Source organism: Ursus arctos, unplaced genomic scaffold (genome assembly GCF_023065955.2).
Source record: "Ursus arctos isolate Adak ecotype North America unplaced genomic scaffold, UrsArc2.0 scaffold_16, whole genome shotgun sequence".
NCBI classification, from domain to species: Eukaryota; Metazoa; Chordata; class Mammalia; order Carnivora; family Ursidae; genus Ursus; species Ursus arctos.
This window is the reverse complement of record NW_026622830.1, coordinates 13,711,331-13,734,388: the sequence shown is the minus strand read 5'-3', so window position 1 is coordinate 13,734,388 and position 23,058 is coordinate 13,711,331. Positions and strand designations below refer to the sequence as shown.

Below are 23,058 nucleotides of genomic sequence, written 5' to 3'. Positions count from 1 at the left end.
GAATGTAAGATTTTATTTTTTTGCTGAAACGGCATTTTTTATTTCACATGTTCACCAAAAGCCCCCTCCCCCAACCCTACCCATATTACATATCGTCTCTCTTTCTCTCCCTTTTTTTTTTTAAGATTTTATTTATTTATTTGAGAGAGAGCTAGAGAGAGAGAGAGAGAGCATAAGCTGTGGGGAGGGGCAGAGGGAGACAGAGAAGACTCCCCTCTAAGCAGGGAGCCTGATACAGGGCTTGATCCCAGGACCCAGAGATCATGACCTGAGCCAAAGGCAGATGCTTAACTGACTGAGCCATGCAGGCGCCCCTTTATTGCCTCTTTTTAAGGACCCATGGGAACCCTTCTCTCCTGTACCAATATCAGGCAAAGTTCTGATAGCTTCAAGTAGTCCTGTTTGTTTCTATCCCATAGGCATTGAGATTCATGAATGCAGGGAAGCACTTTGAAATTCACGGTTTTCAATCTTGACTGCGGAACTTTGGGGGTTCCCTCAAGACCCTCTACCAATACCCACAGGAGAGAGGTGTGAGATTGGGGCTGGGATCCTTCACTTCCTTTTTCCATACTGAGCTTCTGTGCATGCTCGCTTTTGAACAAAAGAAAATTTGAAATCCACTGATGATCACATTTTCCTCTTTGCCTTGACTGCCAGGAAGCTCAGCATCTAATTCTCAGTCCACCATTTGACAAGGGCTCAGGACCTCCTAGCCCACATTTTGACTTTCTTTTCTTTTCCTCCCCATGTTTCCTGTCTTAGTTATTCTGTTCCCATATATTTATGTTTTTGCATGCTGCCTCAAATCTTTTTGGAAAGAAGATTTAAATGAATGCATTAAAAAAAAGGAGTATTTTTTCTTTGCAGGTGGGAAAGGAATATGGATAGAAAAAGGCATGATTGGACGTAGAAAATACACATGTGTGCTTGTAGGATATGTGTATACATGTTGGATACTTTGTGAAGTTTATAGTTTTCCAAGTTAAGCCGGTCTACTGGCTTCCGAGAACATGTACTTGGAAGACTCTGGCGGGGGGAACGTGTTTTACTCCAAGGTAGGCACGCCTGTGTTCTACACTCCAAAGAATCTCCTTTATGGTTCAGCATTTTCAGATTTTGTCTGGGATTATTTTGCTGGTCATTATAAAACAAGGACAGCTACTTAAGAAAAAATCAAGAGAAAAAAAGGGATGGAAAGGGGGCACTGGTACATAGTCAACTGCATTTTGGGTGGTCTTCAATAAGAATTGGGAGCCTTAATCCTACTTGGGCTTCTACCTCATCTGCCGTGACTCAGTGGTCAAGTTCTTATTCTCCCAAAGGTGGGGCTTCTCACCCTCTGCTGAACATTGGAATCACCTGGGGAGCTTTAAAAACTACTGATGCCTCAGTCCCTCCCCCAGAGAGTCTGGTTTAATTGGTCTGGGGTGGGGCCTCAGCACGGGGATTTTTAAAAGCTCCCCCGGAGATTCTAATGTGCAGCTTGGGGTTGAGAACCACTGCCCTAAGAAAAGGAAAAAAATAAAATTAATAAGCACCTGCCTCCTGTTTATCTCTCAGGGTGCTGTTGGGGCGTGGCTGTGATTTATGAGATAATGGGCCAGATTCTGGTAAAGGAGTAAAATGATTAGAAGGAAACAGATTAACCCTTTTTATTCCACAGGGTACCCTTAGTTAATGTGTTTGTCGACGTTTCCCCCATGATCTGCAGGAAGAAACCCAGCCTGACCCAGTGTGTGCGCGCGCACACACACACACACACACACACACACACACACTCTTACTGCATGCAATTCACGTCATACTTTCTAGGCCAGTCTCTCCCATTCTATTCCTTTAGAAAAAAAATTCTGCCCACCACTACTGTTTAAATAACATTCTATTAAGGCTCATGGGCCAAGAAGAATTAAACACCTCTGGAGAGCATGAAGATACCCAATTTATTATGACTTGGGGCCTTTTGCAAGATGCTGTGGGACGTGAAGCTGTGTGAACAGTAATAGTAATTGTTGACTATCACTAGTACCAGCTACAGTCATGGTAGAAAGTGTTTTCAAGCATGATCTCAGTGAATTATCACAATAATTATATAATATGAGTACTGGTATCTCCAATTTAGAGATGAGGACATCAAGGCCAAGTACATATGCATGTCCCGCTTCTAGGAACAGGGGAGTCATCTAGGAGCTACCAGTTTGCTGCTTACTTGGCCCATGGAAGGAGAACAGCCAGGCTTACTGAATACATTTGCTTCTACCTAAAGTTTTGGGAGTAGAAAGGGGAGAATCAGCTCTGACCAGAAGTAGATGCAAGTACAGCGGGGCCTGTAGCACACACAATTTGGGAACCCTATTTAAGAAAAATAATACAAGTCCAAAATTAGGTACAAAAGTGAATCTTTCTTTGAATTCAAGAAAATAAATCAAAAGACAAATTTAGATTTTAAGAAGCTGAAATCTACCACAAACATCACAAAATTCCCAACTCAACTTTTCCTCAACTGGATCTCCAAAATGCCAGTGGCCACTCCCATACCGCCTCCTCAGGATCGAGTGCCACCGGGGAGTCAGAACAGAAAGAGACAGTGATCTTTACTGATTGCAGTTAAATGTCAGTACGTTAACAAGGACCTAGAAATGTGTTCACAAGGTCACTTGCTCATGTCAAATGTAAAAGATGTTGGAATCTTAGAAACAGAGCCAGCCAACGAGGGGCCCAGGAGCTTATGCTTCATAAGCTTTCCTATTACCCCACAACTGGAGTTGAAATCTGGGTATTATATCTCAAGATCAAGGGCTTTGGGATCAGCTGGACCTGAACTTCAGCCCTGGCTCAGCCACTGTCTGCCTTCTTGAAACTTGGACTTGATCATTTGTAAAATGGGCATGCTTAGAGCATCTACCTTTGGGTCTCTTTGGGGGATTAAATGAGATAAGGAACAGGTGGGCACACTGGATGAGTTGGGTTGCCAGATTAAGTAAAGAAAATATGGGACATCCAGTTAAATTGGAATTTCAGAGAAACAATGAATAATTTTTGAATATAAGTATTATACCTATTGCATAAGGCATATTTATGCTAAAACTTATTTCTTGATTCTCTAAAATTCAACTTTATCCGAGGACCCGGTTTTTTATTGAGCTTAACAAATGGCAGTGGTCGGTACTGATTTTGGACTCAAGCATCCTAGGGGCCCCACAATGAAGTGGTCGGAAGGGAAAAAAAGCTGCCTAGACTCCATTCCAGACAGTTTATCATGGGGACGATTGAAAGAGGTGACCAGGAGAGGATGAAGTAAGTGGGGTGCCTCAATCTGAGGGTGTGTGTAGAGGGCGCTGTGCCACTGACTTTGGGTAAGCCAGTTACGTTCTTGGGACCTCAGTTTCTCTATCTGTGAAGTGGGTGAAAAGTTGGTGGTTGGTCCCTGAACTCTCCTCCCCCAGATATCACCAGCAATGGCCTTTTCTCATAATTCAATTGTCACCTCCTCAGACAGGTCCTTCTTGACTCTTCTAAGATTGCCCCCTCCGCCCCCCAGCACATATTTTCCTCCCCTCCATAATAATTCTAACTTTCTGACATTACCTTGCTTCTCTGCTTGTTTGTTTATGGTCTATCTCCCCGTGTGCAATAGCTCCGGAGGATAGAAAACGAATCTGTCTTGCTTTGGTTGAATCTCCCAGGGGCTGTACCTGACACAGTAGATGCTCAGTGTAGGCTGAATGAATGAATAGGTGGATGAATGAATGAATGAAAGTCGGTGTAATTCTCGAGGTGCATTTCTCCCGGGCCGCGCCTGGGTTGCGGAGGGAGGAGGTGCGGGTGTCGGTGGGTGGGGAGGAGGCTGTGCCCTTGCCTCCTGCAGCACCGGCAGGAGCGGGCGCGCTCGGCTGGGCTGCAGGCGTGGAGAGCAGCGCGGCGGCAGCGGCAGGGCCGGAGCCCCACGCCGCGCGTCCAGCCGCCGGGGGTGTGCGCCCGCCGAGCCCAGTGCCGCGCCTCGGCGCCCCCACGCGCCCACGCAGCGGCGCGGGGACCGGGCGGGGGCAGAGGGAGGGCCCGGCCCGGGGAGGGGAAGGGGCCGGTCCTCCCCGCGCAGGCAGCGGCCGCGGCAGCCCAGGAGGCGGAGGCGGAGGCAGCGGCGGCGGCGGCAGAGCAGCACGGTGCCCGCCGCAGTCAGCCCGGCCGCGTCGGACCCGCGCCCGCCCGCGCCGGGGCGCCCTCTCCACAGCGCGCGGTGAGTACCGCCCGCGGCGCCCACCCCCGGGCCGCCCGCCGGGCTCCGCCGCGCTTCGCCCACCCCCGGGCGGCCCGCCGGGCTCCAGCGCGCTTCGCCGGGCCCGGACTGACGCTGACCCGTCGCCCGGCGCCTCGCTCGCGCACCCGCCCGGCCCGGGCCTCCGCAGCTGTCGGGGCGCTCTGGGGGCGCACGGGGCCCCCAGGGCACGGCGGGCGCGAGGGCGGCGGGGACGGCGGGGATGGCGGGCGGATCCCGTCCCGGGAAAGCCGGGCTCCGGGCCTCAGTTTCCTTTTGCGCTCGGGGAGGCAGCCACTCAAGTTTGCACTCCCGCGCGCGGGACAAGTGCATGGCGCGCGGGCGGTGTAGACGCGGTGGGCTGCGTGTGGCCCCTTTCGAGGGCTTGGGTCGTCGGCGACCCAGGTTGGTCCCTCCACCCCCGTCCGAGGTTCACAGGCGCGGGGAGCGCAACACACGCCCGCGGGCGCTGGCTGTGGAGCCCCCGGGATGGGGCGGGAACGGCCGCCCGCCGCCTTCTAGCTGCATTTCTGTTTCAGAGTCCGGCTGCGCCCGGCCTGCGCGGGGTCGGCTCGCGGGGCTTTGTACCGGAGCGGGAGTCCCGGCGCTTACTGAAGCCGGAGTTGGAAACTTGCAAAACTTTACCTCCGAAGACTGGTTAGAAGGAGACTAGGCTTTTGCTGTAATGGGAGAAAGTGGAGAAAGGAATTGTTTTTTCGCCTTGCAGTCTGGAGGTTGAACGGCCCTACTGGCCTTAGCTCCTCAAATATATTTCCTGCCCCCAAATAAATAGTCTGTAAACTCCAGGAATCCTAGGAGGGCTTGACTGGTAAAAATACTCGCGTCGCACAATCCTCCGAGCGCATTTCTCAGAGGCTGAAAGGGAAGCGCTTTGGCTGCGAGGATCCCGCTCCTCCCAAGCGCAGTTAGCCGTGCCTGCTGCTGCGGTCTGAATTATTTTTGCAAAGCAAGACAGGCTGCGTCTTTATGGATACCATTTTCTTTTCTCCCCTCTTTTCCCGAAACGCTACGTAATCTTTAATTACTATATATATGTAACGTTGAGGTATAAATCATCCCTGGTAGAGGTACCGTTTAATGACGAGGTGCAGCGAAGTAAGCGAGCATCGGAGTCTGGTTGTTAACGAGAGCAGAGGGGAGGTAGAATGATTTACAAACATCAAGTAAGGATTTGAGTGCTGAATTATGTTTGAGTTACGGAGCTCCCTTCCAAAGGAAATTATAACCAGCGGACAATTGCTGTATTTCAAACCAAATCTACTCATTTCAGGAGCCCTTTCTTGCTTGAGTGCGATTTCCTACAACCAGAGTATGAGCACTGAACTAGTAGCCACATTTCCAGCCTCTGGGCCTTTGGGGGGGAGGCAGGGCAGGGAGGCCTCCCTTTAAAAATAATCTTCGTGAAAAATCTTTCAGGCAACTTTACCCAAGAAATGTTCATGTTTTGCTCTTTCTCCCTCATCTTTAAACCTCTTAAACATTACACTTCCTTGCATTTAGACATTCTCAGACTAAGTTAATAAATGATGGATGTCATAAATGATGATGGCTTGAATCTTGCTTTTGATGAAGCCTAAAACTGTGTTTGTATGACAAATCTCCTTGCCTTTGGAGGAAGCTCTACATGTGGCACTTTCGACGAATACTGCTAGATCCGAAAGGGCCTGAACTTTTTAAAAGCCGTTCGTAGGTCCCACAAGTACTTGGTAGCTAGACCATTCTTCCCTTGTAATTTTAGCTTCGCAATATTAACTATTTTATCTTAAAGGACTTGGCATTTTTCCTCTGCCTTGAAAACGGCTCACTTTGTGTAGTGGCTGTGTGGAGAATACTCTACAAACAGATCAGTCTCTTTCCTAACGATAAGTAGCTAAAGGAAAGAAAATAAAATAAAAAGATGTTATCCCGATTCTTTGGGATTTTTAAAAACCAGATGCTTTCATCACTTAAGTTCTAAAGTCTTCTTTTCATGCCTTTTGTGTTGTATTAAACACATCATAAAGAGCTATGATTTGTTGACTTGTTATAGGATTACCATTTGGCAAAAACAGCCAAGACATGCTGTTTCAAATATGTGGTCTTACTTCTGCTTTAAATTGCACGTACAAAATTGCAAAAGCCTTGTTCCAGACGAATAAATTGATAAAATGCTAGCTGCTGTTGGAACAAGGCAGGAGAGCTCAGCAGAAGCACTCTGTGGTGGAGCTAAGTACATTTTGAATTGGGTTAAGCCTGATATGGGGACCCTGGCAGCTTATGAAAAGGTAGACAGAGTCCAAGCACGTCCACTTTAAGACGCTTTGGGTTCCCCCATGACAAGATGACTCCTTTCCCACAAAGAAGAAACATTTCCTTATTTTTTCGGTTACTTTTCCAAAGATAACTTGTGTTCGGGCGCGAGAGACCAGAGTTATGCAGAAATCCAACCCTAACCGGCTCAGAACGAGGACTCATTCCCGCTTTCTTCCACCAGATGTTTTTTAGGTGTCCTCAGCTGGAATGCCCAGTTTGAAACTAATTAGGCCAGCAATAAACTCCTTGTATAATAAAATCGCTGGCCGTTATGGTGCATAAGCGGGGTTCCCAGCAGCTCATGACAGATGCCTCGCTCCGACAGAGAGACAGCCCATAGCTGTCAGCAGAAAATGAAGGGAGTGGAGATACCTTGTTGAGACATTTGCCCGTCCCTATATATCCACATACACCTCGAACAGCACGTTCCTTTCTATAAGGCATGGCTGGGGGAAGCTGTATCTAGGTAGGGTTTTGTCTTTGCTGGGCAGGCCTCCTTACCATAAAAAGGCTCGTGGAAGAAGTTAACAGCACAAGTAGGAGGTGGTGCCCACAGGTCTGAGGTGTGTTTGTGTGTGTGTTAACACATGTGTGTGCAGGCTGGGTGAGAAGGCTTTCTCTCACGTGGCAGGGTAAAAACTCATCTGCTTTTCACCTAGGCACAGATAAAATGCTAGGCTGTCAGGCCTATCAAGCCGATAGGCATTCCTTGGGGGACAGAAGAACCCCCTTCCCCAAAGATTTTTTATAAAGGGGGACTTCTCCTGCCGATGTGTTCCATTCCTTATCTGTGGGTTTGTAGAGGTGAAGTGGCTGGTTATTCAGTTACCTCCAAAAGCTGAACCTTCTGATTCTTGCCAAGACTGGGTTTTGTTGGTGGAAGGAAATTTTTTTTTTTCTAGCTAGCTACTCTGAAAAAGGAGTTGGTGGACTCTGCTCAAAAGGGATCTCTACAGAGAATTAACCCCGGAGTTGAGAAAACACAGCCTGTTGACAGAAAACACACACACACACACACACACACACACACACACACACACACGCTCATGCACACTCCCCACGGTGCCCTTCTCGCTCCCCACCTTCCTCCCCCGCCCCCACCCCCCAAATCCTAACAGCTTTCTGAATGGCCATTCCCCACACCCCTTATTGTTGGTGTCAGTTCAAACAGTCCCAAACAGACAAAACCAAAAGAAGATTCTAGTAGGGAAACAATTAGCGGAGAATTGGCTTGAGACAATGCTTCATTTTCACTATTTGAAGATCTTAACTGGCCTAATGGTGTCTGACTAACTAACACCTCTTCTAATCCGAGGATAAACCCCCTCCATCAGGTGGCAAATACTTGAAGTGACTGGCTTAGACCCACTGGCTCTGTAAATGAATCGGAGGGGGCAGGAATTTGTTCTTCATGGCATGTGATTTAAAATCAATTTCAAGGTACGAATGTACCTGCCAGGTGTATTCAGGGAGAGAGAACCAAGGAAGCCACAGGCTTTTGAATTTATTTTTGCTGCTTTTGTTTTCTTTCTTTTTATTTATTTATTTATTTATTTATTTATTTATTTGAGAGAGAGAGAGAGCACACATGCTCAAGGGCACAAGAAGGGGAGAGGGGAAGAGAAGGAGGGGGAAGCAGACTCCCCGCTGAGCAGGGAGCAGATGTGGAATTTGATCCCAGGACCCTGGGATCATGTCCTGAGTTGAAGGCAGATGCTTAACCGACTGAGCCACCCAGGCACCCTTCTTGCTGCTTTTTCTTCTTTTTTTCTCACTCTCCTCCACTGGTGTCTTTGCCCTTTCTCTGCATTTGCAAATTCTATCCTTGTGTTTAATAGTAATGAAATGAAAATGCGTGCCATGTATTGGACACTTGTGTGCCAGGCCTGAATTCTATTATAATTATGATAAAAATTATTATGATTTGTTATTATCATATCCCAACTTCGTTAACGAGGGAACTGAGTCTCAAGTCAGATGCCTCACGGGAGGCTGCAGAGTGAGGGAAACCAGAACCGAGGCCTTCAGACCTCTGCAGACCGTGCCTCACCCATGTGCTATGAAAACCTTGGCCCAGAGAACATTCCTGCTCTCTTTTCCCTTGGAGGGAGATGCCAAATTAGGTTGGTCTGAAATGCACAGAAGGCAATTATTTCCTGACTCTGCCCCGATGTTTGTTGTTGTTGTTGTTTTAAACAGAAGAAAAATCATATTAAGTATTGAGAAAACAAAAATATGAGCCTTTTTGAGTCATGATAGTCGGCAGGTTGTGTACGGTTCTGTTAAGGAAAATGTTTATTTTCAAGAGCTAATTTGATTTGTTCCTTTGATACTATAATGCTACGCATTTCAGTTCCTAAAAAGAGTCAATAAGTTTACGGGCAGCGGCAAGGCCCTAAAATGTTCCGGTAGGTGGTCCAAATCAAGTTTACCGGAAGGTGCTGGATCGCGATGGGTGGGTTGTTGTTGGGGGGTGAGATTATAAACATTTTGGAGAGCGAAGAATAATTTGAAACAGGTGGTCCCAAGAGTCAGGTAACCGGAATGATTTATCTTTGCCACTTTGAAGGTTAAGGGAGGATGTCAGTTGCCTGAATTCAGGACAGGCAGGCGGAGGGTCAGTTGGGGCTGAGACGGCCCCCAGTGTGGGACAGAGCCTGGCAGGATGGATGAGAGGGTCTTTGCACACAGTCTGGGGTCTCTAGAAAGTGGGGCCTTTTCACTGTTGTCTCTGCCCTTGGACGATTCTGGTTTAGGGCACAGATATGCCTGCTTATGCTTTTTTGCAGTATCTCCCTCTGCGTTCAGATGTTTGCAGAAATTGAAAACAGGAACTCAGATGAATAGATAGCCAAGGGAGACAGGTTTTCGTCTTACCAATTTTGAGACTGCACACAGTCCACGTTCTTGGCTGGAGAATGCTAATTTAGACAGATTTCAAAACGACCGAACAACGGAGTGTTTAAAAGAAGTGAGAACTTGTTCTGTCATTTTGTATCAGTAGTGTTGTGTCAGTAAAACGAAAATGTGTATGATTTCAGGGCCATTGGATTTTTTGCCCCCTCTCTTTCCTTTTTGAGTGTCTAGTAAAGTTAGATTTTTAAAAATCTGTGTGTTCCCAGATGTCACGTATCTGTATGGACCGACTCACGGTCATTCCGAGGAGAATTGTCAACTCCCTGTGAATGTAACTAGAGGAAAAGTGATAAAATCGACATTTTTCCCCCCCAAAGAATGAGGAACTGGAGGGTCTGACTACTGTATGAATATAGCAACTTACTTTTGTCTCGCATCAACTGAATCTGTCAGTTCCCCTTTCTTTTCTATTCATCTCCCAAGAATGGCCTTTCATAACTGAAATGTACAGCATATTAGCCAAAAGACATTTTAATTTTGTAAAGAAAAATCATGCCAGAGACAGCCGAGTCTGTTTCAACCATTATTGTTCTGTAGCGTGCATACTTTGGGTTTCATGGTAAGATGTGGGTTTGCCAAGAAAGAAAATTACAGCAAGAAACTATGTTGAAAACATATACACTTCTGTTTAAGAAATGGGAAAAACACGGAAAAATTCTGCATGGTAATTGCTTTAACGTGAGTTTTAAATGTCATTGTTTGACTTATGTCAAAAAGTCCCTCTTAGCTAATTCTCACATATGCTGTTACCAAATAGCTCACCTTAAAAAATGGCAATTGTTGACCTTAACTTTGATGCTCTTTGAGGCTTTAAGAGATATCTTTAGTCTTAGTGGAAACATTCCAAATTTTCAGATTGTGCAGGCCATTTTTTTTTAAGGTTACTTAGATATCGATTTTATTTTCTTGACCCAAAATAAGAAAACATGGGGAATTCTCAAAAGCTTTTTACAGGCTGCTATTATGACAAGAGAAGCCAAACCAACATGTATTAGGTCATGAGCTTAAAGTTGCATAAATAAGCCTTATGAAGGTCACCAAAACAGAGCGAAAACCACCAGTTCTCCTTACCTCGGCCAATTCTGCATTCCTGCTGGTAGATGTGTTCGGTTGAAGTAGACGAGGAAAGGGGCTGCAGAGCCCACGGTCGAAAGATCTCGATTTGATTTGGGTTCTGAGGATGACTGCAGATGTTCTTGGGGTCAAGTGAGGTGTGGGGGCTGGAGTTCCCATCCCCGTCGGACCCCTCCCTCTCCCAGCTCTGAAGAAGAAGCAGGGTCGGGGGCCGCCCCTTATTCCGAAGCAGAAGTCTCATTCCTGGCATTTGGATCTGCGGCAGCCAGAGGTCGAGATGTCTTTTGTTCCTTCTGGTCAGTTTCTTCCCCTCCCATCCCCTTTCTGTAGGAACCTTGCGGTTAAGGTATTTGTTGTTTCCCAAAGCGATTTTTTTGTGCCTATGAACACGTATGTGTTTTATAGCATGTGGGGCATGCCGTGTAAGCACGCACCTTTAGGTCTTCGCTGATGGGCAGCTCCCTGAAATACACAGAGACAGAGAGAGTGTCCACTGTGTCCCCGAGTTTGGTAGCAACTTCAGTGCTGAGAGAAATCCCACGTAGGGACGAAGCTTTTCGGAAGAGACAGAAAGGGTGTCAGTGCAAAGAGAGTGTTCTCGTTTGTGGGTGTGTATTATTTGTATGGGGACTTTTGTTTCAGGGTGTTCTAGAAACATTTGTCTCTTTAGCAAAGGTGTGGATGTCCTCCTTGGTGGGGAAGGTGGTGGATGGGAAGGAGCACAGGAGGCAGATTCCTACACCTCTGGCCTTTTGTGTGACCAGTTCAGTAGAGGGAAGTGGGGACTCTCGGCCGGAACCTGGATGGTGTCATGCGGCATGACAAGTTGTGACTTGCCGCTTGTGTTGTAAACAGAGTGTTGGCCCCATCCGGCTGGGGAAAAGAATGGAGCCGGGGAGATTATTCACTTCTGGTCTGCCACGGGCCAGAGCTCTCTGGTGCTGTCCTCTTGCCACCGAGACCATGCTCCCTGGAGATTTGACTGTTGGGATGTGCAGGGAAGGAGGGGAGAAAGAATGTCTTAAACTCAGCAAATGTCTGAAATGCTCCAATGTCTTCCGCGTTGCTCTGGCACCCACAAGAAAGGCAGAGTGAGAAAAGGACACAGAAGCAGGCTTTGGGGGGAGGGGGAAGAGAAATTGGAGGGCTCACTAGCGGTTTGATCTCGAGTGCAGAATTTTCTGACACCTTGGGACCCCTGGAATGCCTTGTTGGAGCATCTTTAGGAACCTGATTTTGGAAATGTCTTTTCCTGAATCTTGGCTGTGCTTTCTCTGTGCCTATTTTTAGCAAGTTAGTTTTTTGTTTGTTTTTAAGAAAACATAAGACTTTTTTGGGAATAACAAGTGGCCCATATTTGTTGAACACTTACTATGTGTTAGGCGCCGTGCTAAGCAAACGCATTTCTGTCTCCAAATAGCTTCAGATGGAATGTGCTATTATAATTGTGTCTGTTTTACAGACGCAAAACTTGAATCTCAGGGAGGTGAAGTAACTTGCCCAAGGTTACATGGCTCATGTCGGAGCCTGGATTGAACCCAGTTTTGATGCCTAACCACTAGGATATCCAGGCTGCCCCCTGATGTAATACTAACTTCCTCTACAAGTATGGCCTGGAGAGCCAGATTTTAAAGTTTGTCTCCATTTGTTTTGCTTGGGGGATATTAGCTGATGGTCAGGTACAAAAGTTGGGCTCCGAAATAAGAGACATCTGCTAATTCTCACAGAACCTTGAGCCTGTCCTTGTAGAAATTAAAGAAGGTTTCGTGTTGCAATCTTGAAATGGTGGCCACATCTCTGCAGTTAGCTGGCCTAACCAATTGCCTATGGCTGCTTCTGCGCTAAAATCGCAGAGTTGAGTGGTTACTATGGAGATCGCACGGTCCTTTACAGAATAAGTTTCCTGACCCTTGAGCTATTGCAATACGACAAGACAAATTTTGTTGACAAGGAAGAACAAGCTCTTGGGACATTGCATAGACCATTTCACTGATTTGTGATTTATTGAGTGCCTTCTACGTGCCTGATACATTGCATGGTGCAGGGGGAAAGTTACAAATGCATTCATTCTTTTGTTCATTTATTCGGCAGTATTTACCGAGCAGTGTTCTAGGAGCCGGGCTCATTAGTGGGGATCCAGAGGCAAAAAGGACCCAATCTGGCCCCTCTGATAGCAGGATTCCAGGGCTTCTCCATCAATATTGAACTGCCTCTTCTTGACCCTTGAGGATCCAGAGGGCAGTGATTTGACCAGCATTCAAGCAGCAGGTTGGAGGAATAGACCCAACTTCGTAGACCTTCAGTGAAAGAAGTCCTGCCTAATTCAGTAAGAGCAGTATCCCGACAGGCTTCTGTGCTTAGAACTGTGTCGTGCACTGTGACCTTCCTTCTGCTTTTGTCAAGTGGCGGTGGGAAATGGGGGGTGGGGGGGGAACGAGGCTTCCCGAATTTAAGCCTTGGCTCCGACCTACAGCCTAAAGAATAAGAGCATGAACCGGGGAGCTGGACTGCTGGGATTCAAATCCCTGCTCTGCATGAACCAACTAATTAACTTTGGGCCAATTACCAAACTTTTCTGTGCCTCGGTTTCTTCATCTGTAAAACAGAGTGGGTAACTGTGTACCTTCCCCCAAACAGTTGTGGAGATGGAGTAAACACATATAAAGTGTTTGCAACAGTGCATGGCAAACAGTATGAATTATATCAGAGTTGGCTCCTGTATTATTTATTATTATTATTATTTACAAGCTGCATGAAACTGGGTTTCAGTTTCCTCTCTAAAAATGGAGATGGTATAATAACGACAGTAATAACTACTTTGAAAGGCCATTGTGAGAATTTAATGAGGCAGTGCCCGCCTACACAGAATACCCAATAGGGGAGCTCTTCTGCTCAAGCCGGTTCTTCCTGACCTTGAGGTTATAGGGAATCATGTACTCGGTGGTTGATGTCCCTTTAAGTTATCGGTCAGTTGGGCCCTTTTTCAATATCAAGAGACTGTGGGGCAGGGGTTAAAAGCACAGACCCTGAGCTCAGGCAGACCTAGTCGGAGCCTCAAGCCCGCCACTCGCTCAGCTTCCCAGACAGCGGAGGCCTTGGTCGCTGTTCCCTGGGTGGTGGTGAGGGCTGAGAGGGGTGGCACCCGTAAAGCAGGGAGCAGGGTGTTTGGCACATAGTAAGCACTCAATAAATGGTAGCTTGTGTTATTATCACTCCCACTCTTAGCTGCACCTACACCCCCAGGAAAGCACGGAACATTAGTAAATTTTAATTTGAAAATAAAAGAACACATTTTAAAACTGCCAAACAGATTTAAAATAATATTCATTAAACAAAATTAAAATATTCTATTAAAGCCAGACTTTGGGCTCAGACCAAATTTTTATAACCCAAGCTTAAAGGCCAAGGAGTCCCCCAGCCACAATGGGGACATTGTGATTGAACTTGAGACTTCAACGCTGCTATTGAGCAGTCTTTGAAATGCACGTTTCCCCGTTAAAATAAAAGGGAAGTCATGGGAAGAAAAAAAAAAAATGAGGTTCTTGCTCACCCCAACAAACCTTAATGAATCGAAAAAGAAAAACAAAAGATTTCTCATTTTTTTCTTCTGCTACTTTATCCTGCCAAAGACGCATGGCCCCCTCCTAACCCCACCTTTGAATGGTACCCACTCAGAATGTTCCAGATCTGAAAGGCTCTACGAGCTGAGCTCATCTAAATGCTGGTCTTCACCAGATTTTACAGGCAGTGGTGTATCGCTGACAGCTGGGGCGTGAGAGCCCTACTGCCAGTGTTCACATCCCAGCCCTGTTGCTCCTAGCTGTGCCTCAGTTTCCCTATCTGCTGAGCAGAGATGACATGGCTCCTGTATCCGGCCATGGTGAGCGCATCTAAGACCAGGTACCCCTGTCAGTGTTTAGCCTGATGCTATTATCTGGTCAATGACCAGATTTGGGGACTTTGAAGAATTCGAGAGTACAGGTATGCCTTCGTCTGAGAGTTTTGAATGTAAACCTTCTGGTATGCAGGGAGGGGTATGGGGAAGGGAAGAAGTAGATTTAAAAGTCTCCCACAGGAGTTTTGATGTACCCGACACTTTGACAAAGCTTGCTTAATACTCTCAAAACAAAATCCCCCCATGATGTATGTATTTAACAGATAGGGAAACTGAGGCTTGGGCCGCTCCAGTGGCTGCTCAGTGAGATTCCATTGCAAAGCACAGGCCCGTTCCACCCCACCACCTGCAGCCCTGCTGGCATGAGCACACAGACGATCCAGAGACTTCTCCCTGATTGAACAGTTATATGTGTTCTATTCCTATGTTTCAGTAACAGCCTTCGTCCTCACCAAGCCTGAGTCGTTGTGGCTTTTTACCTGCCTTGCTGTTGAGAATGAATGGATTCTTTCTTGAACAACCAGAAGAAAAAGTAATGGTTGTGGGCTGTGATATTCTTCTCTGGGGGACATTTTTTGAGAACCTCAAAAAGGCAGTTTCTTGCCAACCAAGGGCAGGGGGGGGGAGGCGTGACCTTGTCCTTGGAACCGGCCAGGCCCTTGCCTATGATGTGGGGCCAAGAGGCAGGTTGTCAGAGGCTGGGTGGCTGTTGAAGAGGGTGTGGGATGGACTCCCCACTCTGTCCCCCACTTGCTGTGTGACGTAGGGCCGAAGACTCATGTCCTCTGAGCCTCAGACTCTTCACCCGATCGTGGGGCACGTGCTGTCCTTATCGGATTTGTCACACGGCCTCAGTCAGCCATGGGTGGGACACATTCTGCAGTTCTGAGAGCAGTGCTCTTAGATGTTATGGAATTGCACCCCCCCCCCCGAAGTGCTTCATAAAACGAATGGAAGTGAAGGCAACTCGCCCCTGGGGATATTCCTGACTGTTCTTCAGGTAGCTACAGTCTGGGGATTTTACACGTTCAGGAAGAATCTATAATCCTCCAAAGGGCAGTCTTCCTTTTAATGGGGTGTTTGTACCCTTTCCACGTTAACTTAAAGCATGCACGCACTCTTTTCTTTCTTTGGAGTTCTGTCTGTATTTTATTATGCATTTGGAAAAGATGTAACAAGCATCTCAAACCAATGGTTTCACAAGTTTTTATGGCTTAAGATAAAAATGGTTTAAAGCTCAAGTCCGTCAGGTAATTACTAGCAAAAGTGGCACAGAAGCCTGGCAGAATTCCTGAGTGACCTTTAAGAAAAACCAATCCGAAGGTGTGAAATGCCCCAAATCGCAGAACCTTCCACTAGTCAGAATTACAGTTCTGCGTTCCGTTCTCAGGGGGAATAAGATGAAACTAATGAGATCTCTCAAGGAGGTCGTTAAAGTCATCTCACAGCACCCTAGGGTCTGGGCACATTTAGTCTGTGTCATAGATCTTCAAAGGAAGAATGACTCGCCTTTAAATGAATATAATCTTTATAAAAGTGACCTCTGAGTGCTTATTCCATGCTGGGATCTCTTCTGAATGAGTATAGGTATCAACTCATTTATTCCTTACAACAATTCTATGAAGGAAGTGCTATAATGATTTCCATTTTAGATGAGGAAAGTAAGGCACAGAGAGGTTAAGTGATTTGTTCAAGGTCACACAGCATGTAAGAAGCAGAGCCAGGCTTTTTATGCAGAAATACGGTACTAGAGATTGTCTTCATAACTCCTGCACTCCCCTGCCTCTTTAACTACCATAGAAAGAATCAAACTTACCTTCTTTTTGACCTTACTTAACTGGACAATTCATTAATTCTGGACAGGCATGAGAGGGAAGCAAAGGGCACGTTAGCCTTAGCTACAATTTTTTCAATTTTTTGTTGTTTTCTGTGGCTTCAGGTGCGGCACAGTGCACCTGAGCAGGACTGTCGAGGTTCAAATCCAGAGTCTGCTCCTTACTAGCTTCATGACCTTGGGTTTACATAACTTCTGGTCTGTTTCCTCCTTCATGAAGTGAGTCCACATCCTAAGAGCGAGCAGCTCTCACCTGCGGAGAAGAGCATCTGTGACACGGCCCGTGCTGGCTAACTGCAGTTGACCACCCATTCAGGAGCAAGTAACTCTAGAAACCATGTCTCGCCGTGGGGCACAAGCACTTTGGTATGGTCCGCAGTGGGAGACGAGGGGAAGGGGCCTGGGACGTGAGGTTGGAACTGGCAAGTGGCTCAGACTTTTCCAGATGACTTCAGATGGAGCCAGAGACCCTGGCTTTCCTCTTCCCCACGTGAGAAGCTGCCAGGACGAGTCCTCGGCGGGCAGCCTGGCAGTCAGAGCCGTCTGGGATTAGAAAGTGCACGATGAGGAAACTGTCCGTGGCCGAGCAGAGACGCCCGTGTGTGCAAATCCAATGCCAACATAGGCCCTAGCTTCAGGATTTTCATTTTTCTTCTTGTCCCCTTTCTTCTCCAGTGGACAATGCCTTTTTCTTCAGAAGCGTCTGCCCGGTCTTCAGTGACCAGGTGGGCAGACTTCATGGGTTTGGCTCCTTTCGCTTTCCTCCTCCACCTTACCCCTCTCCCCCACCCCTGCCTCCCTTTACTCTTCAATATGGAAAACTGAACTTCTTTGTTCGTTCCTCCGTTCATTCATTTATTCCAAAATATGTAGAGAGCACCTGCTGTGTACTGGGAACCACTCTGGACACAGGGAATTCAGTAGAGAACAAAAACAATCGAAGTTTACTTACTCCTTCACGGAGCTGTCATTACGTGGAGAAAGACCAAAAATAAACACCCAAATATGTAACGTACGCAGAATATCAGATGGTGAGAAGTCTGTGGGGGAAAAAATCAAGAGAAGGTGGATAGAAGGTACCCTGGGGTGGGGGTGGGGGCCTCCCTGAGCAGGTGGCCTCTGAGCCCAGGTGAAGGAGTAAAGGAGCCCTGCTGTCTGTGGAAGAACATTCTAGAGAAAAGAAACAGCAGGTGCAAAGCCTTGAGATGGGAGCTTCCTGGAGGCCAGTGTGGCTGGGGCCCGTGAGAGAGGGGTGGGGGCAGATGAGGTCATGGTGGAAGGACCCCATTGGGTGGGGCCTTGCTCAGAATCCAGCAGCCATTCTCTGTCAATCAGGCGAGTCCAAAATCAAAATGAGTATCATTTTTGAATGATTAAAAATAATAATAATACACAGGACCTAGGGGCCCCTGGGTGGCTCAATCAGTTAAGCGTCTGCCTTTGGCTCAGGTCATGACCCTGAGATCGAGCCCCATATTGGGCTCCCTGCTCAGCGGGGAGTCTGTTTATCCCTCTCCCTTTGCTCCTCCCCCTGCTCATGCTCTCTCTCTTTCTCTCTCTTTCAAATAAATAAAATCTTTCAAAACAAAAATACACAGGACCTAAATCTGAAACCTCTAACTGCAAACTCCAATACTCAAAGTGGCCACGCAGGTAATGAAGTTAATGAAATGGGCACAGTAATTCGCTGGGAGGAGTCGGGGCTCTCTATTGCCAGGTATTCTGATCTTTCAAAAGACAATGAAATCTGGATTTTAGGAGCCACGCCCCGAGATTTAAGTCACCACGAGAAAGCGGAAGCGGCAGAAGGCACCTGCGGGCTGCGGGCTGTGACTACTCTCCCAAGCACCACCCTAGACCTTGGGAATCTCCTTTCCGTGAAAAGCCATGAAGGCTTTATCTTGCTGTCTCTTTTCTTTTTACCAATTCCTGACGAGAAGGATGCCAAGAGATGCTAAAAATTGTTTCCAGGAAAAAACAGGACTCGAATCTCGTGGGAATGAGGGGCTGAGACTTCTTCCAAGGAGCAATCAGCTTGCTTCATTTTTATGTCTTTCTCAGGACGTTTTCCTGCTCATCCCTCATCGTGGGTAATGAAAACGTGGTCCAAATCTGTCCTCCTTCGGGTTTTCATTAGTTTCCTGATGATTATTATTTTGTCATCTGGGGTTGATTTAGGAGTGGTGAAATGTTTGCAGGTTTCATAATGGTTGTCAGCCACTGTTTAGAATGGCAAAGAACTTCTTGTGTTGCTCACATCACGGGGACGGGGGTGGTAGTTTCCAATGGCTACAGACATGAGAGAGGGAAAAGGGGGGAGCCCTGAAGGAGGGCCACATCAGGAGATTGGAAGTTGAGTCAGTAGGTTGGGGCAGCAGGGGTGTGAGAGTGAGGAGAGCTCTCAGTACCTTAAAGACCCGATGTGCCCACCACTGAATTCATAGTCTCCCTTCTCCACCCCAAAGCTGGAGTTCAGCGAAAACCAGGCCAAGGGGCCACATGGCTGTTGAGATTGTTCTGAATGTAAGTAACAGAAAATTTCCCAGTTGGCTTAAAGTAAAAGAAAATTTATTGATTTGGGGAAATGAAAAGTTCTGGGGAGATTTGGTTTCAGGTATGGCTGGATCAAGAACTCGGATGTAGGTGAGGTGCCCATCCCTTACTGGATATCCCTGTTTGGGAGGATTCTGTACTCTGCCATGTGCCACCTCTGGACGTAGAGATGGAGTGTGAGAAAGGTAGACTCCCAAATTGACGTCAGCAACGCTTGCTGAAAGGGAAGGGTGGACCCGTTCCTTGTGGACTGCACAACTGCACTGTAATGCACTTTTACGCATGCCCTGTCCATTCCTCGTCTATTGGACTACAGCGCCATTTGTGAAATTTGTCATTCTTCCAGGCGCTGTGCTGCCTACATCCTTTATGTGTATCATCTTCTTTTCAAACACTCCTGTAGGGTTGGTACTTTTAAGACCCACCACAGTTCTGCCCCCAGTATGCTCTTTCCCACAGGCCTAGAGGATTATCTTTTATTTCAAGGAAGGGCGTTCAGGGGAGGGTCATCTTTTCTCCTAGCGTCTTGTACAACATTAGCACTCAGCATTTGGGAGATGCCCTGGACTTGGGAGGAAAAGTGAGAACGGAGTTGGTGTCACTTGGAGTGGAAGGAGTGATCCCAGCTCTGCTGTGCTTACATCGTTGGGCCTCTGGCGATCAGCCTGCATTTCCTTTCCTCCTCTGACCTTTGCCCTCCATCACGGCCCCCACTGGATTTTTTCATGTTCCATCTAGTGGCACTGCGGTGAAGTCCGAGGCAACACAGAGATTGCAAGCCGGCAGCCAAGATGCGTTTTGTTTGGTCTGCAGAATATTTAAAATAGGAAAAAGAGCCAACATTTGAAAATCTGGACATTTCACACAAGAAGGCAGATTTCTGGCTTCTATTAAAAACTCAGAAGTTCTGTCAACACCATGCCCACATTCCCACATGACTTCAATTGACTGGAATTGGGAAACCTCTTCTAGGTGGATGGGTCTTAGCTCACCACAGTCCCTATCCCGCCCTATTGTCTCCCCAACACTGGGGCTCAGGGTGAGTTGCTGTTGACCTGACCATGGGGATGATGCTGTTGGCTGCCCTACCGTCGATTTAAGAGAGAAAGGAGATCTCTCCTGTAGTAAGGTCTCCATCAAAACTCTGAAAATGAACCGTAAACCAAGTTGGTCACTAGTATGAACAAAATGGGAGGAAAGCCTGTGTCTTCAGGTAAGCCAGGGCTTCTCAACCCTGGCACTAGTAACGTGTGGGGTTGGACGGTTCTTCGTGGCGGACATCCGTCCTGTGCATTCTGGGGGATTTCACATGTCCACATAGGGACCCTTCCCCTCTTTCAGAATTAAATAGTTCCCCAGGCGCCAGGCACCCATCACCGGTTCAGTACAAAGAGTTACGGTAAGTGAGAAACACTGTTCTTGCTCTCCTTTGCGCCCCGGCAGGCCTGCCTAAGGTTTGGCAGTAAAGGTTATGAGTTGGCTGATTTTGGTTTAATCATGGGTAGATTAAACGGCCAACCATTGAGGCCGTTTACGACAGCCTGTCTAAGATGTTATAGCAGGAATTCAGCACTGGATGAGAGGCCGAACCGTCTTGAAGAGTCTTTGGAGACTCTTTTAGCTGCAAGGGGCCATGTGGATGCCACTTTCAATATTCTTGCGAACAGAAGGTTCTGTTGGGGGGTGTGGGCAGTGATCAAGGCTTGTGGAAGAGTGGGGGATGGGGAAGAGGGAGCAGAGGACCTCGGATGTCTCTGCCAGCTCCCATTCTGAGCTGCAGCTGAGAGTGCGTTGTCCCAAGACTGGGCCAGTGTGTTGCCCCTACTGCATCTTGGTAGCTCATGGAGGTGGTCTGCGGTGGAAACCCAAGGGGGGCCTGAAAGTCCAGAGCGGGAGATCAGTCCCCTGGGCTAGTGCTGTGTACAATATGGTGTTTTCTTCTGGACCTATCGCCTGTGCCTCAGATCCTATCAAGGGTCTGGAACACTGTCCTTGCTTAGGATTCCCATCATTACAACAATGGGTACCATTCATCCATCCAACACACATTTGTTGAACACCCACTGGGAGGCAGCCGCTGTTCCAGGCGCTTAGCAAGCAGCTGAGAGCAAAACCCACCAGGTTCTTGCCCTCACGGAGCATGTATTTTTCGGGGAAGGCAATGGACAGCAGACAAGAACACAAATATATATATAGTGTGTGTTCATGTGTGTGTGTGTGTGTGTGTGTGTGTGTGAGAGAGAGAGAGAGACAGACAGACAGACAGACAGGAAATGCTGAGCGCTATGGAGAAAAACAGCAGGGAGGGGGAAAACGGAGTGGTGGGCTACATCAGGGAAGAGTGGTGTTTTTCATCTACTTTTATTTTAAAATGGAATGGTCACCGAAGTGACGGGCAGGCCAGTCCTCTGGCTCTCTGGAAATAAAAGGCCCTGATTTGTAGTGTTTGCCACTTCCCACGGGGTAAAGACTCCCACGGTGGCCTCGCGCGGGGCACCCGGGCTTTAAGCAGCTCGCACCGCTCCTGCAGCTCGAGCAGCCGTTTCTCGCAGGCTGGCGCTGGCCTGCTCCTGCGCACCGGGGCGGGGAAGGCAGGAGAGCCCGCCCAGAGCCCTGAGCGGCATGTGGGCAGCGTGTCCAGGACTAGCCCAGGGTCCGCTGTACCTGCAGCAGAGGGAGAGCAGGGGCCGGGGACACGGTATAGGGCATTTCGGAGATTTAGGGCATTTTAGGCCACACTTGCCTTTGTGGCCTCTGCTCTGCGTGAGGCTGAGGTGGGAGCCCCCAGAGGGCTTCAAGCAGAGGAGGGACAGAGCGTGCCATTCAGCAGCACCCCTCTGGCTGGTGTGAGAACAGGCTACAAAGGCGTGGGGAGACTGTTGAGGCAACAGGTCCCGGTGACTTGGTTGGGGTCCACGTCAGGGACAGGGCGGGGAGGGGGGTAGCAGGGCTGGTAGGTAGCTAGACTCGGGATGTATTTGGAAGGTAGAGCTGATGGGATTTACTGACGGAATGGATCCGGAAAGGGACAAGAGCTCAGGGTGACTCTGGGGGTTTGGGGCCTGAGCATCTGGGAGTATGGAGCTGCTGTTTCCCAAGACGGGGATGGGCAGCTGGGGAAGCAGGTTGGGAAGGAAGGTTGGAAGCACCTTCTGTAAACCTGGCCTTGAGCAGATGCTTAAATGCACACCGTCCCCTTCCATCCTCAGAAGGGGGTTCTTTTAGTACCCCATCTTAGAAAAGGTGTGGCAGCCACTCGAGAAAGAACGTGCCTGAAATGGCCCTGTTGGAACGTGGCCAGGCCAGATGTCCCGCCCTTCCACCGCCCTGGGTCCCACCGTGTTTTCTTGGCTCTCCCATGTCTCCTCTTTGTTTTGAGGAATGGAGGCAAAGAAACTTTGCAAAGGAACCCCCCGAGGAGCTGAGTCCCTCTCCCTTGTTTGGAAAGAGCTCTCCAGTGGTTTCTGCAGGCACAGGCTGGCTCTGCTCCGTGGACCCTTCGCTGGCCCCTTGCCATGACAAATGTGTTGGAGTCACCCCGTGAAGATTAGTATTTCATGGCAGAACCCACACTTTTTAAAATATTTTCATTCAATTTATTGAAACTTTAAGGAAACACAAAAAATAGGCATCCCCATGTTTGTTGCAGCATAATTTTTAATAGCCAAGGTTTAGAAACAACCTGTGTCCACTGATAGACGAATGGATAAAGAAATTGTGGGCTATATGTTTACAACCAAACATTATTCAGCCATAAAAAAGAATGAAATTTTGCCACGGGTAACAATATGGGTGGACATCAAGGGCCTTATGCTTTAATGAAATAAGTCAGATAGAGAAAGACAAATACCATGTGATCCCTCTTATCTGTGGAATCTTAAAAAAAAAATTTCAGTAGTCCATAGCTTCGAAGACTTTGGTTTTGTGCCGACATAGGCTTAAACCCAGACTCCACCACTTAATAGCTTGCCTGCCTGAGCCTCAGTCTCTTCATCTGTAGAATGGGTGTGTTGAGAGTTGCTCTGGGATTAAATGAGATCATGCATTTAAGTCACTGAGTACTGTCCCTGGCACAGAGTCCACACTTAGCAAATGGGGGGGGGGTGGATCTCAGGACCATTTGAGAGAGGGAATTAGAAAGTCGGGTTTAATTCTAGACGAAGGCTGACTTACGTTCGAAGCTAGGGTGGGCAAGGGGCTGTGAAGCTCATCGTGCCT

General features: G+C 47.8%; 1 protein-coding gene across 1 annotated transcript in view; it reads left to right on the top strand.

The window, feature by feature from the left end:
• The first annotated feature begins 4,163 nt into the window (after positions 1-4,163).
• The window catches only part of EYA2 (EYA transcriptional coactivator and phosphatase 2), a 268,408-nt gene continuing 249,513 nt past the window's right edge, over positions 4,164-23,058 (top strand). The window contains exon 1 of the mRNA XM_026503660.4: positions 4,164-4,237. The gene's annotated coding sequence lies outside the window, so the exon portion shown is untranslated. The remainder of the gene's footprint in view (positions 4,238-23,058) is intronic.